The sequence below is a fragment of the Erinaceus europaeus genome, chromosome 7, assembly GCF_950295315.1.
Source record: "Erinaceus europaeus chromosome 7, mEriEur2.1, whole genome shotgun sequence".
NCBI classification, from domain to species: Eukaryota; Metazoa; Chordata; class Mammalia; order Eulipotyphla; family Erinaceidae; genus Erinaceus; species Erinaceus europaeus.
The window spans coordinates 121,496,805-121,510,885 of record NC_080168.1 but is presented as its reverse complement, the minus strand read 5'-3'; positions in this window follow the sequence as shown (position 1 = coordinate 121,510,885).

Here is a 14,081-nt window from a genome sequence, read left to right as displayed (position 1 = left end):
ATGATCTAGTGAACAATTAAATAAGCAAGAACTTAATTCCAGAGGAATATGCTGCCAGTTCAATGTGTCTATTCAAGGTGCAAAAGACCCAAAGCTATCTTCTAGGAGCTGACCCAGGATTTTTGATCAGGTGTCTACAAATTGCACAGTACAGACTATTAGAGGAGGAAGAAAAGTTGGGGAGGAATCCAGGTAGAAATAAGAGCTCAGATGTAGGATCTAACAGCTTGGTTGGCAGGTGATGGGTGTGGCCAGGATGGAAATCTGAGCCTCAGTGGCAAGGGAGGAGGAAGGGAGCAGGATTTTGCACACACTGACTTGGCCTCCCTTTCTGTAAATGACCCCAGGCAATTTTGAAGCAACTCTGTGTGCCACGGTCAGTCTCTCTTTCTGTCACTCAGCCCTCCTGCATGTCTTTTTAAAGAACAAAATGATTTCCTTCTCTGGTCTCAGTCAACTGACTTCTTACTTAACCTACAGACTTCTTTTGTAGCCACGGACTTTTTCCTTAAGTATGCCTTCTCAGGTCCAAAGGCACTTAGGCATAAAATTGCTACATTTCCCACTTCTGGAAATTCTGTAGACTATCAACCAGACATTGTTCATCAGTATTCGAACAATCAACAAGCCTTTACCAAGTTGCTTAATGTGCAGGGAATGGGTCTATGCACTGTTTCTAAAAGCTAGGTGTTTTAGAGAAAGTCCTCACAATGACTCAGAAATTCCTTTTTCTGTGATATGAAAAGAGCTGAGTGAAATCTTTGGGCTTTGTTAAAAATGATAGAACTTGGAGCTTTGCAGACAGACAGTGGAGTGTAGGTGTTAAGTGGGTTTTCAGTGGTATTCACTGTATCACACAAATCTTTTGAGTTACTGTTTTTATCTTGAAAAGTGGAACGTATGAGTGGAGAACACTTCCTTTGTTTTGGGAAATGGTTTTGGTCTCCTGAAAATAAACGTAATGGAGGATAAATTTAAAAAGTCTTACAATGCTTTTGATAAATAAAGGCATGATTACTAAAAAAAAAAAAAAAACAATAACAACAACAGAAAAAAAACCCTATTAAAAAATGAAGCCCAGGAGGTAAAAACAGTGGATAAAAAGTTGCATTCTATACCATGTGGTTCTGAGTTCAGTTCTCTCACTTTCTTATAAATAAATAAATACATACATAAATAGATAAATCTTTAAAATGCTATTTGTAGTATAAACTGAAGTCCCTCTCCTGTTTTTTCTCTACTGCAGCTCTTCTTGGCTTTTTATGGTTCCACACAAATTTTTGGATACGTGGCTCAATCTCCTTGAAAAGTATCATTGAGATCTTGATAGGGCTTGCATTGGAATTGTAGATTTCAATTTGGTAGATGGCTATTTTAATAATGTTTATTCTTCTAATCCAGGAACTAGGAATGTTCTTCCACTTTTGTGTGTCATTCTCTATCTCTTTTAACAATCTCCTATCGTTTCCTTTGTTTCCTTCATGAGACCCATCCCAAGGTATTTTTTTCTTTTGGGGTTTGATTGTAAACAGGATTGAGTCTTTTATTGCATTTTCCTCTGACTCCTTGTTTGTATACAGAAGTGCTACATATATATTGATTTTGTATCCTGCTACTTTATTGAGTTTATTAATTATTCCCAACTATTCCCTTTTTTAATGGAGTCTTTTGAGGTTCACTGGCTATACTGTCAAGTCATCAGCAAATAGTGATAGTTTGATTTCTTCCTTTTCAGTATGTATACTGAAGTTCATCTACACCGATGACATCTGCTGTGCAACTCAGGCATCCAAGTTCGACATCCTCGAGGAAACACTCATGAAAGACATGTCTCTGATATCTGATTACTGTAAACAATGGCGACTAATCCCTAGCACTGCAAAAACGGTATCATCTGTTTTCCATCTACACCATGCCTTGGCCTCGTGTGAGCCTAATGTGCAGCTTGGCAGTACGAGAATCCGGCATGAAGGCCAGCCAGTCTATCTTGGCGTTACTCTCGATTGCACCCTGTCATTTCACAAACATCTCATAAAAACTGCAGCAAAGGTGGGCGCGAGGAATCACATCATTGCAAGACTGGCCAGCTCCTCATGGGGCGTGAGCGCTTCCACACTACGATCATCATCTCTGACATTATGCTATTCCACTGCAGAATACTGTGCCCCAGGATGGTTCCGTAGCCCCCATGTCCACTTGGTCGATTGCAAATTATATCCCTCCATGAGGATAATTTCTGGAACCATCCGTTCCACCCCAGTTCCATGGCTGCCAGTTCTTAGCAACATCACCCCGCCAGATATTCGTCGGGATGCGGCATCATCTAAGTTCATTTCCCACGTCTACACTCGACCGGACCTGCCAATATACGCGGATATCTTCGCCCACCCTGTCCAACGCTTGACGTCTTGTCATCCAATCTGGTCCCCTATGCCTACACTGAACTTCTCTGTTACAGACTCTTGGAAACAGAGCTGGCAGTCAGCTGAGGTAAAGAACAAACACCTCATCACAGACCCCTGCAAGCGTCAACCCAGCTTTGACCTAGCACGTTATGATTGGGCCCTCCTCAATCGCTATCGAACAGGCCATGGCCGGTGCGCCGCTATGTTCCATCGCTGGGGAGCCAGGGTTGACCCGAACTGCCCCTGCGGCTCCAGACTATGACCCACATAGTCAATGACTGCCACCTCTCCAGATTCAAAGGAGGTTTCGAAACTTTATATCAGGCTCAACCTGACGCTGTTGACTGGCTACGGAAGAAGGGCAAACGCTAGAAGAAGAAGAAGTATGTATACTTGTGTTATCTCTTTTTTGTTTGATTGCAGAGATGAAGACTTCAAAAACTATGTTAAGTAATAATGGAGATAGTGGACGTGCTTGACTTCTTCTTGGTTTTAGGGGGAAAGCTTTCATCTATTCCCCATTGAAGACGATGTTAGCCATGAGTTAGTCATATCTAGCCTTTATTTCATTGAAGAATTTTCCTTTCGCTCCCAATTTTTGAGGGCCTTTATCATAGGTGTTGGACCTTGTCAAATATTTTTTCTGTATCAAGTGATAAAACAGTGTGATTCTTATCTTTCTTTTTGTTGATGTGGTGTATTACATTGATTGTGATTTGCAGATGTTTGACCATCCTTATTTCCCAGGATGAATTCCATTTGGTCTTGGTGGATTATTCTCTTAATATATTGTCATATTCAATTAGCTAGGATTTTGTTGAGGATCTTTCCATTAATATTCACCAGGAATATAGGTCTATAGTTTTCCTCCTTTTTCTTTCTCCCTCCCTTCCTTTCTTTCTTTCTTTCTTTCTTTCTTTCTTTCTTTCTTCCTTTCTTTCTTTCCTTTATTATTTATTTATTTATTTATTTATTTAGTGGAGTGTCCCTTCATTCTTTGGGGATCAGAGTGATGCTAGTCTCACTAAATGAGTTTGGGAATGTTCCTTGTTCTTCTATTTTCTGGAAGAGTTTGAGGAGAATGGATGTTAGTTCTTCTCTGAATGTTTTATAGAATTCATTGATATAGCTATCTGGACCTCTGCTTTTGTTCTTGGGGAGGCTTTTGATTGGCCTGTTAAGCTTATCTGTTTCTTATTGTGTTGAGCTTGGCAGTTGGTATGACTAAGAATGTGTCCATTTCTTCTAAGTTGTTAAATTTATTCCCATATAGATGTCCATATTAGTCTCGCATTATCCTTTGTATCTCTGCCTTGTCTGTTGCAATATCTCCTTTCTTGTTTCTGAGTGATTATACCATTGTTAACTCTCTTTTTCTCTTAGTGAGTGTAGCTAATGGTTTATCAAGCTTATTTATCCTTTCAAAGAACCAGCTCTTGGTTTCATTAATCTTCCAAATGGTCTTTTTTGTTTTTCTATTTCATTGATTTTTTTCTCTAACTTTAAATATTTCTTCTTGCCTGCTGACTGTTGGTTCTCTTTGTTGCTCTATTTCTAATTGGTTCAGTTGAATTGTTAGATGGTTAACTAGTGATTTCTCCTCCTTATTACTGTGGGCCTGTATTGCTATGAACTTCTCTCTCAGGACTTTTTTTCCAGCGTTCCATATGGTCTGAGAGCTGGTTTCTTCATTTTTTACTGGTACCATGGTAATTCTTCTTTTCTTTTCTTTCTTTTTTTTTTTGATTTCTTCAGTTATTCAGGAGCATGCTGCTTAGTCTTCAGACTCTGAAGGAGTTTCTTTTTGTGATTTCTAGCTTCATGCCATCATAGTCTGAGAAGATGCATTTTATGTTTAGGCTGTCTTTGTGATCTAGCGTATGGTCAATCCTTGGCAAATGTTGCATGTGTACTTGAGAAGAATGTGTATTAGTTTCTTTTGGGATGGAAAGTTTTATAAATATCTGTTAGGTCCATTTCAGCTATGGTTTTATTTAAGATCACTATTTCTCTATTGTTAAGAATGTCTACTATTATTGTGTCTTCCTTTAGTTCAGTAAGTATCTGTTTTATATATATTTGGGTGCTCTTGAGTTTGGAGCATACATATTTATAATGGTAATATCTTTTTAAATAGTTTTTATTGGTTATTTAGTAATGTTTTATAAGATTGCGATATAAGACAGGTATGATTCTTACTACCAGAGTTCCATATCTACCCACCCCCCTGCCCCTCCATTGGAAAGTTCCTTATTATTTATCCCTCTGGGAGTATGGACCAAAGATCTTTATGGGAAGCAGAAGGTGGAAATTCTGGCTTCTGTAATTGCTTCTCCCCTGGACATGGGTGTTGGCAGGTCAATCCATAAAGCCAGCCTATTCCAATATTTCCTTAGTAGGGTTGTGTTCTGGTGAGGTGGGTTTCCAGAACACACTGGTGAGATCTTTTGTTCAGTGAAGTCAGGGTGGTGTCATGGTAGCATCTGCAACTTGGTGGCTAAAAAGCATTAAGATAAAAAGCAGAACAAATTGTTTAAGAGTCAGGAGCCTAAACCTAAAAGTGTAGCAGATATAATTGGGGTCTTCATGTTGGAAGGAGCTAGGAAGTCTGTTTTAAGTTTATTACAAGGGGCCCATGACTTCACTAATTTCTGACTGAGCCGAGCAGCTAACATGTAGGTAGGCCAGGAATATTGACTGGGAAGATGGTGTCAGAGTTGAGGACAGTAATAGAAATCTGGATAAGGGTAGAGAGAAGCTCCCAAATATGGGGAAAGTATATAAATACCATGAACTGTAAACCCCATCTATCTAACCTAAGGCCTATGTCTACTCATATTTAGCACAGAAGCCTGTGTGACCTCTGCATCCCTGTCGGTCTGAGCTCACATTCTATGGTCATGGCTAGGAACATTCTAGGCTGCACTCATTTCAGTGCTAGTTGTCCTTGAGTGGCAGAGTATGTTGACCCAGCCTCCCTGTTCAGTGGCTGCTGTATTAAGAAAAGCAGTGCTCAATTTACCATCATTTAACTGCCAGCTGCTGCAAATTTCCTTTAAGTATGTCTGCCTTCGCTTGGTGTCAGAACAGACTGCTCTTCATAAGTGTCCTGTGTCCCTGTTCAGTAGGCTAAAACACTTGAGGTCATGGATTGAAAGCTCATAGGTTCTCATCTCTCTCGGCCAGCACTCCTTGGCTGCACGTAAAGAAAAAAAAAAAATGGTGCTGTACTTTGCCAGAGCTCTTAACCTCTGTGTTTTTGGTTCCAACCCCACACTGCAACCTTTCTTGCCCCAACCACGGACATGAGCACCCACCTGAGGCTGCTCTAAGAATGTCTCGGTTGTAGTTGGTGAGGTCTGTTAAGATTAATAGCTATAGATATTTGGTGTCTTCAGGGAGAGTTTGGACTGTAGCCCTTATTCCATGGCCACACTTCTTGGAAGTCCTATCTTAAACTTCTAGTCAGTTTCAATCAACTACCAGCTAGATTAACTCATGTGGTGATTAAGAATAAATCTTCTACCTGGATAACTCTGCCAGTCTTGTCTCTCACTGACACAGGAACCAAAATGCATAAAAGTTGTGTGGTATTAAGTACTTAGTAGTTGCTAGCTTCTAGTGATAACTAAAACACAAATAAAGTAAAAGTAAAGTACAAATGAAGTAAAAGGAACATGTTACTCAGCACTCTAATTATGTTAACACTAGCACTGTCTTTATAATAATAAGGTTGATGCCTTTTGAGATCAAAACAGTTTGCCAAAGATTGTATCTATACGACTCATTTCATCTTCTCAGTAACATGAGTTGGCATCATTTCTGTTCCCTTACTTTCTTATGTTTTTTGGTCATCTCCAAAGCTTCACTACTCAGTTTGATTTTTTTTTTTTCAGAGATCAGAAACAATTAAAAAAAAAGGTAGATAGACCACACCACTAAAATTTTCTTAATATGGTAGGGGATGGACTTGAACCTGGGCCGTGTACATGGCAAAGCAGCACACTACCTGTTGGTCATCATTTCTCCTTTGGCTAATTCTGCTTCTGTTCCCCTGCAGTGCTTAATGCTGTGGTCTATTTACATAATCATTGTTTTGTCTGAGACCCACCCTGCCTGCAGGGCATTGGTTTAATCCCCACTGGTTCAGGCTCTTTTTCCAATCCGCCCCCTCTCCTAGTCACTTCCTTTTTCCCACCCTACCACTTCCATCTCAGAAGATATTTAAAGGCAGATCAATAAATGCAGCAGGGTATTGTGTGTTCCCACTCCATGAGTCCCGGAGTCTCTCTCTCGAGACGCTAGTTCCTGATACCTTTCCTACACAGCAGCCTACGTTGGCTCCGGTCGAGTTCTCTCCTACCCAGAGAGCACGTGCCTGGGAAGAAGCACCCTCAGGCTGGCCCGGCAACTACCCAGGTGAGTTATTTCATCAGCTCTCTGGGTATAGTCTTAAATACCAGCATAATCAGCTCTCTATGATGCTATGTAATTCCACTGGGTCGGGGCTACTTTGATAGATTTTTGCTGTATATCATATTCTAAAGATAGTCCAATAGGTTTATCTTTGTGTGGAGATTCTGATTACATACTCACTGTACTACCACACACACACAAAAATCTCTAAATCACAAAGAGCACTAAAGGGTAGGCCCCACCATCCCCACTCTGCAAATGAAGATGTAAGGCTCAGGAGAACTAAATAATATCCCCAGTGTCTTATAATTCATACATACCTCCAAATCTCTTGATTTCTCCTTGAATTTTTCCATGAGATGTGATTGAGTTAAGATACCTTTCTCTATACCAGACATCATCTAAAATGTCCAGACATCATCTAAAATGTCCAGACTGCCCTCACTTCATAGATCACTTAGTTATGAAGATGAACTGGGAACTGATAGTCCACTGGGTTGGTTTAAAAAGGAGAAGAGCTCGGACTCTAGCTAGGTCATGCTGTGAAGTGACTTGGGCATTCCTGAGGAGACTGGACAGCTGCTTTCTGTGATTAAGGTGAAGATGAAGCTGACCTGTAGGCCCTTCTAACCACTGGTGAAGAGTCCTGCGATGGAACCCCGAGATCCCTGTCAGTCTTCTGTTTCATGCATGGCTTCTCAATGATCTGTTTGCACATTCTTTTCCTGCTTGGTAATTAACACCAGCTGTTTCAACTTAAAAGGAAGGAATCCCTTTGAAATCCTCCCTATCCTCCATGAAATGTGCTACTGAAACGTGCTAATTAGGAACTGGACCTAGGACAACACAGACATGTGTTTCCTGTGAGTGCTGGAGAAGGAAGAGAAATAGGAACATCTGTTTAGCTGCGTGTGTGTGTGTGTGTGTGTGTGTGTGTGTGTGTTTCTAATCTTCCCAGCGATACTTGGAGTGAAAACTTATCTATCCAAATGTGCTCGGTAGCCAGTAGCTGGGATGCAGACAGTCTGTCAGTTTGAAACTGCATCTTTGCAAATGGTTTTGAGTGGTAACTCTAACAGACTTGCTCCATCCAAGAGCAGCAGCTGTGTGTGACATAGCAGGAAGCTGGTTGATTGGATGGAAGTACCCTAGGGGCTTCTTGGCAGGGTAAAGGTTGTTCACAGGAGTCTTGGGAAGAGGTGGCAGCATCTTCTAGCTCAAAGACCAATCTTCCGGAGTATTGTAACCAAGAATTCTCCCCAGTATTCCTGCTGCTGTTACAGAACAGCCATTTCTTTGATGCCTCAAATGCTGCTGCAATAAATTCCACCCCAGTTGTTCCCATATTCTGGCTGCATTGTTCACAGGACACAGTCCTGGGTTGAGTGTTTTTGATGGTTTGAACTGAGGTCATATATCATTCGAGCTTAGGCTGGGAAGGGGACAATAGTGTTGGTGAGAAGTTCAGTTGGACTTTGCTGTGTTTTTCCCCAAATCACAGTGTGGTGTGGTAGAAGGTTGGTAATTCAATAAGGAAACCATTTTATTATTGGCAAGAAAAAAATCATATACGTGTGTGTGTGTGTGTGTGTGTATGTGTGTGTGTGTGTGTGTGTGTGTGTGTGTGTGTGAAGTAGGCTTCATTCCAAGGACTCTGCACCTTTTCTGTGTTAGGCTCATGTTCGTTCTTTGACTACCTAACTGGCTCTCACCTACACTCTTCACCTGGTCCCTGACCTTGACTTCTGTGGGTTCACAGACATCAGCTTGACCGCATGGCTTCTCTTGCTGGGAATTTCAGGCTCTCTTCAGCTGAGTAGGCCAGAGCAGAATGTCAGGTTGCTCACCCTCCCCCACCCCTTAGACAGTTGCTCTTTTCACTGCACTATGTTTTGCTGTTTGGACTCCTACAGCTCTAACAGACATTCCAACTCATTTTCTTTCCTGCTTTTAGACAGAAACAGAGGGAAAACAAAAGAACAAAAATATCACTCTGTGTTTCTTTGGGGGACAGAAAAGGTTAATGCATGTGGTGTGAGTGCTCCAACCCCAATGTGGGCTCACTTTCCACTCAAGATCCTTAATGATCTCCACTGCCTTCAGGATGCAGTTCAAATTGCTAAGCAGCCAAGAGCTTTCCTGAAATCACTGCCTCACATTCTGGGCTCGAGCTTTGCCAGCCTCCTTTAGTTTCCCAAGCAAGCTGTGTTCTTTCACATCTTTCCTCCCTCTGACACAGCAGGGCCACCTCTCACATTTGCAGTGTCTGGGACACGAGTTTAAATAGAGACCTCAAGCTATCATTCTAAATTCTTTAAAAGTCTAGGTCCAGATAACACACTGCTAGCATAGAATGTGTTCTATTTTCTGTCTTTGACAAAAATACACTTCTGTCAGCCTAGAATAGATTTGGGATTTGCAGACTCTTTGGATTTCATATCACTAGCTGCGGCACCGAAGAATGTTTCCACAGAAAGGAACACACAAAGTGAAACTTGGATGAGTGAAGTGTAAGTGCATTGCACCGAAACAAAGGATTCTGGGGAATGAGGGAAAGAGAGGTGGTAGAGACGGTTTTAGGTCCTGGTCCATGACGGTGGAAATGACCCAAGTTGGGGTATAAGAGTACTTTGGAGACAACTATTATGGGGATATGAACAGACGTATTCCTGTGTCAACAACTGTAATGTAAACTATTACCCCTCTCCAATAAAATGATAGGAAAATAAGGCTGTACCCAGCACACAGCCCACCCATTTTCTCTCCTCACCCGTTGGTATGTTTTGTACGTGGGTATACGGATACCCTACCCTTCACATTCAGGTACCACTAGTGCTTCTTGCAAATAACCGTCCTCTCAAAGTAAGAGGATAGAAGAGGTCCTGCAAGTGGGTCTAGGGCAAGTACTTTTTGGGTCCTGACTTTTGGAATATGATTCAGAATGGAAGGACTGAAAAGGGATTCTGGGTGGGCCAAACCTCTTGACCTCCACACTGTACTCTCATACTCTCAGGATGAAGCCCCACTGACGGAGGAATTGCTCCCGAAACTCTCTGGCTAGACTTAAGTGATATTGGTATGCATTTTTCCTTTGTATCTCCGATGTACTTTGTTATTTATTTGACTTCATCCTTTTCTCTTGCATCATCTCACGTGCTACTACCACATTCTAAGATGTCTTCTTTTAAAATGTTGTTTGTTAATGAGAGAGAGAGAGAGAGAGAGAGAGAGAGAGAGAGAGAACTTATGTAGTGCTAGAGGTCAAATCCAGGACTTTATGCCTACAAGTCTTATGTATTACCTCTGTGTCACCTCCCTGGCTGCCCAAGAAATCTTAATTCTCCCAGAGTGGCTTGTGTTTCTCGTAAACTGGCACTAACATTCACCGAGTGACTTGAGTAAGGGCTTTAACCTCTGAGCACCTTCAATTTACTCTCAAGACCATACTGAGGACGTCAGAGCTACATACTTATTAATACGTAGAATTTTAATCAGTGCAATTTTAGAAATATGGCCCAAAAGGAGAAATACAAAGTAAAACTTGGACTGGGTTTTGGTATATTGCACAATGCATGGGGCACAATGTAATGGAGGGAAAGGTAAGGAGCAGGAGGATGCAGAGGTGTTGGGCCCTGGTGTGTGATGGTAGAAGAGACCTTAAATTGAGGGTGAGAGTCTGTTGCAGACACTTATAATGAAAATATGAGAAATTGTGCTCACGTGTCAACAATTGTACTGTAATCACCCATTAACATTCCAATAAAGTAAAAAAAAATAAATGAATCGGTCATGGCAGAAAATAGCTGCCGTCTATTCTATTCCTCCATACTCAGCACAGCACACTGTACTGCTATCGAACTATCTCTTCCTGTTTTATCACTACGGCTTCTCTCCTGTCTCTCTCTTCCAGCAGATTATCTACTTTTATTCAAAGCAAAGACTTCATTTTATTTAATTTTGCCATGCAACAATGCAGATGCTGTACAAATGTATTTAGAGCCAATGAGCTATTTCATGGAGTGATGCGATTTGTTGCAGTCAGGGAACATCTGTAAGGGGAAAAAAAAAAAAGAAAACACCTGGAAACTGTATTCAACTCTCAGATCAAATGGAAAGGAAAGGACAGATGTGAGCCTGAAGAGTGTCCCAGGGTGGCAAAGAGAAGCAATAGTCAAATGCAAGTCCTACTTGGGTATTAGATATGCTGACACAATCCTATATGCTGGTTAACATTGACAAGCCAAACTGTTCCATGATGTAATGCCTTGTTGTCTTTCTATGAGCCAAAATATCTCTGGAACAGTCTTCGGAGAGCTCTGAAACCACATGTTTCTCTGCGTCCATGATCTGGGGAATATGTCCCTGCTTTCTTTAATCGGCCCTGTTTATTCTGATGAATTGCAGATAAGCAGAGTGCAGGAAATATGGTCAGGAGAAAGTCTTTAATGATGTTTGCTTGCCTACAATTATAAAGCTGCTCTGCAGAACCTACCCCCATCATCTGCTCTAGCGGTTGCTAAGTAATTTCCCATCTCTTCCCACAATTAGAATGAACAGACCTGGCTGTGGGTTGGTCAGGAAATGGCTCTGTTCATCATCCATTCATTTCTTCATTCATTCATTCATTCATTTTCTTCATTCCTTCACTCATTTAGCACATAGTTAAGTGCTTTTGTGCCAGTACTCCAAAAACAAGAGATAAAAGAAAATATTCTCCAAAGTGAATTCAGTTTTCTTTTCTTTTTTAATATTTATTTATTCATTCCCTTTTGTTGCCCTTGTTGTTTTATTATTGTAATTATTATTATTGCTGTTGTTGTTAGATAGGACAGAGAGAAATGGAGAGAGGAGGGGAAGACAGAGAGGGGGGAGAGAAAGATAGACACCTGCAGACCTGCTTCACCACTTGTGAAGTGACTCCCCTTGCAGGTGGGGAGTAGGGGCCTGAACCTGGATTTTTATGCCGGTCCTTGCACTTTGCGCCACCTGCATGTAACCCGCTGCACTACCACCTGACTCCCAGTTTTCTTTTTATCTTCTGTTTATTCATTTGGATACTGCATATAATGAAAGAATAGTTCTGTAGACTTAGCCTTTGCACTTGGGATTTTCAAAAATGAATAAAGAAGGACCAAGCATCTAAAGACAGTATGATAGTGCTTTCTTTCATCAGGCAGTTACAATCTCTATATATAAAGACAAACACCTTGTTTAAAATATGTCAGGCCCTGAAGTCTTCATGTATATGAACTTATGTAATTGTTTCTTTAAAATTAAAAAAAATTATATTTATTTATTCCCTTTTTGTTGCCCTTATTTTAGTTATTGTTATTACTGATGTAGTTGTTGGATAGGACAGAGAGAAATGGAGAGAGGAGGGGAAGACAGAGAGGAAGAGAAAAAGACAAACACCTGCAGACCTGCTTCACCACTTGTGAGGCAACTCCCCTGCAGGTGGGGAGCTGGGGGCTCGAACCGGGATCCTTAGGCCGGTCCTTGTACTTTGAAGCACCTCTGCTTAACCTGCTGTGCTACTGCCCGACTCCTGAACTTATGTAATTCTTACAGCAACCCTATGAGGTAGGGTCTATTACCTTATTTTATGAAGGAGGAAAGTGAGGCAGAGGGAATTAAGGACTTAGACTCATGTCATGCAATAAATTCAAAATGAAGATCAGGTTCTAGAGTATGGATCCATGCTTTGCTACAAGGAAATATTAAAAGCCTTTGTTTTTTTCTTCCAACTAGAGAGGGTCTGTAGAGCTAGCTTCTAAATGAGGACAAGCAAAAGGGAATAATTTTTCTGGCGCCTATTCTCAGTTTCATGCATATTTTAAATTTTAATTTCTGGACTACTCAGTCTTGCTATGAAGGGGTAATGAATGCACTGAGGACAGAGGACATAGGTCAGTTGTGACATGGGCTTGTGGGCTTTTAGCGAATGTGGAGCCTCTAACACGTTGTCCTATCTAGGATTTGGGGTTGACCTTCCCAAATGAGGAATTCTCTGAATGACATAAAATTGATTTGGTATTGACTGGAGTGCAGGGTGAGACATACTCTATGCCCCAGGGAACTTCGTCATTCTGATATAGCAGTGCTATTTCCATGACAAAAGGCCAAAGCATGAACTGCACAGAGCTGCTGTGATGATAAGATTTTGATTCCCAATCTGGCCTGAATTCTTCCTTTCCTTGGATTCCCCACTTCCTGGACCTATTCCTTCTTACATCTGGTTTTATCACAAGCTAATGGTAACCAGATGTTATAGGAGGGGAAAAAAAATTTCAACATCTAGTGAACCTTTCTAGAACCTGACAAAAAGAAAAGGCATGGTTCCCATGTTTTCACTTGACCTTTCTAAAGGATTCCTCAGAATAGCTGGAAGAAAGAGCATTTAATTTGTTTTTCCACCAGGGTTATCAATGGAACTCAGTGCCTATACTACCCGACCACTCAGGCAGCTGTCAATTTTTTTTTCTTTTTGGTAGTGTGTGAAAGACAGACAGAGAGAGAGAGAGAGAGAGAGGGAGAGGGAGAGGGAGAGGGAGAGAGGGAGACCAGAGCACCACTCCATAGATTAAGAAGCTCTCCCCCACCCACTCACAGGTGCTTCCATATGATCATGTGTGCGCTGTACCAGGTAAGCCTGAAAGGCATTTTCAGTCACAGATAATGGTTTTCCTCCTGCAAGGCATCAACGGTGGTGGTTAAATGAAAAAAAATAGAAAGCAACAAGAATGATATCTTCTCTGCCATTTGCACCTGCTGCACCTGAGGTCCGTGCAGATAAGAAAAACGTGCAGCGGGTCTATGATAGAGGGTGACGAGAAATGGAAAAAAAAAAGAGCTAGGGTTTGCCTTCAGTGTGCCCACTGCGAAGGGATCGCCCAGTAACAGTCACTTTTTAAAATAGTTTGCAGGTGGGAAGTGGCACAGTGGATCAAGCTTTGGATTCTCAAGCACATGAAGGTTCATGAAGTCCAGTCAATCATTCTTTGTTATTCTTAAAAAGAAAAAAAAAAGGTTTTGTGATATTTTCCAGAGGACATGTTATATAAAAATAATTAGAAGCCATGCAGATATTCTCTCTGGGGCTGATCTATTTACTACAGGAAGTGGTAATGAAAAGTACTGATGTGTTTGTACCTAATTCAGTCATTCAGTCCCCATGTCAATCCACATGGAATCTCTCAGGAGCTATATGGTTTACAGCTATTATACAGATGAGCCAGAGATACGCAAAATAATTGTCCAAGT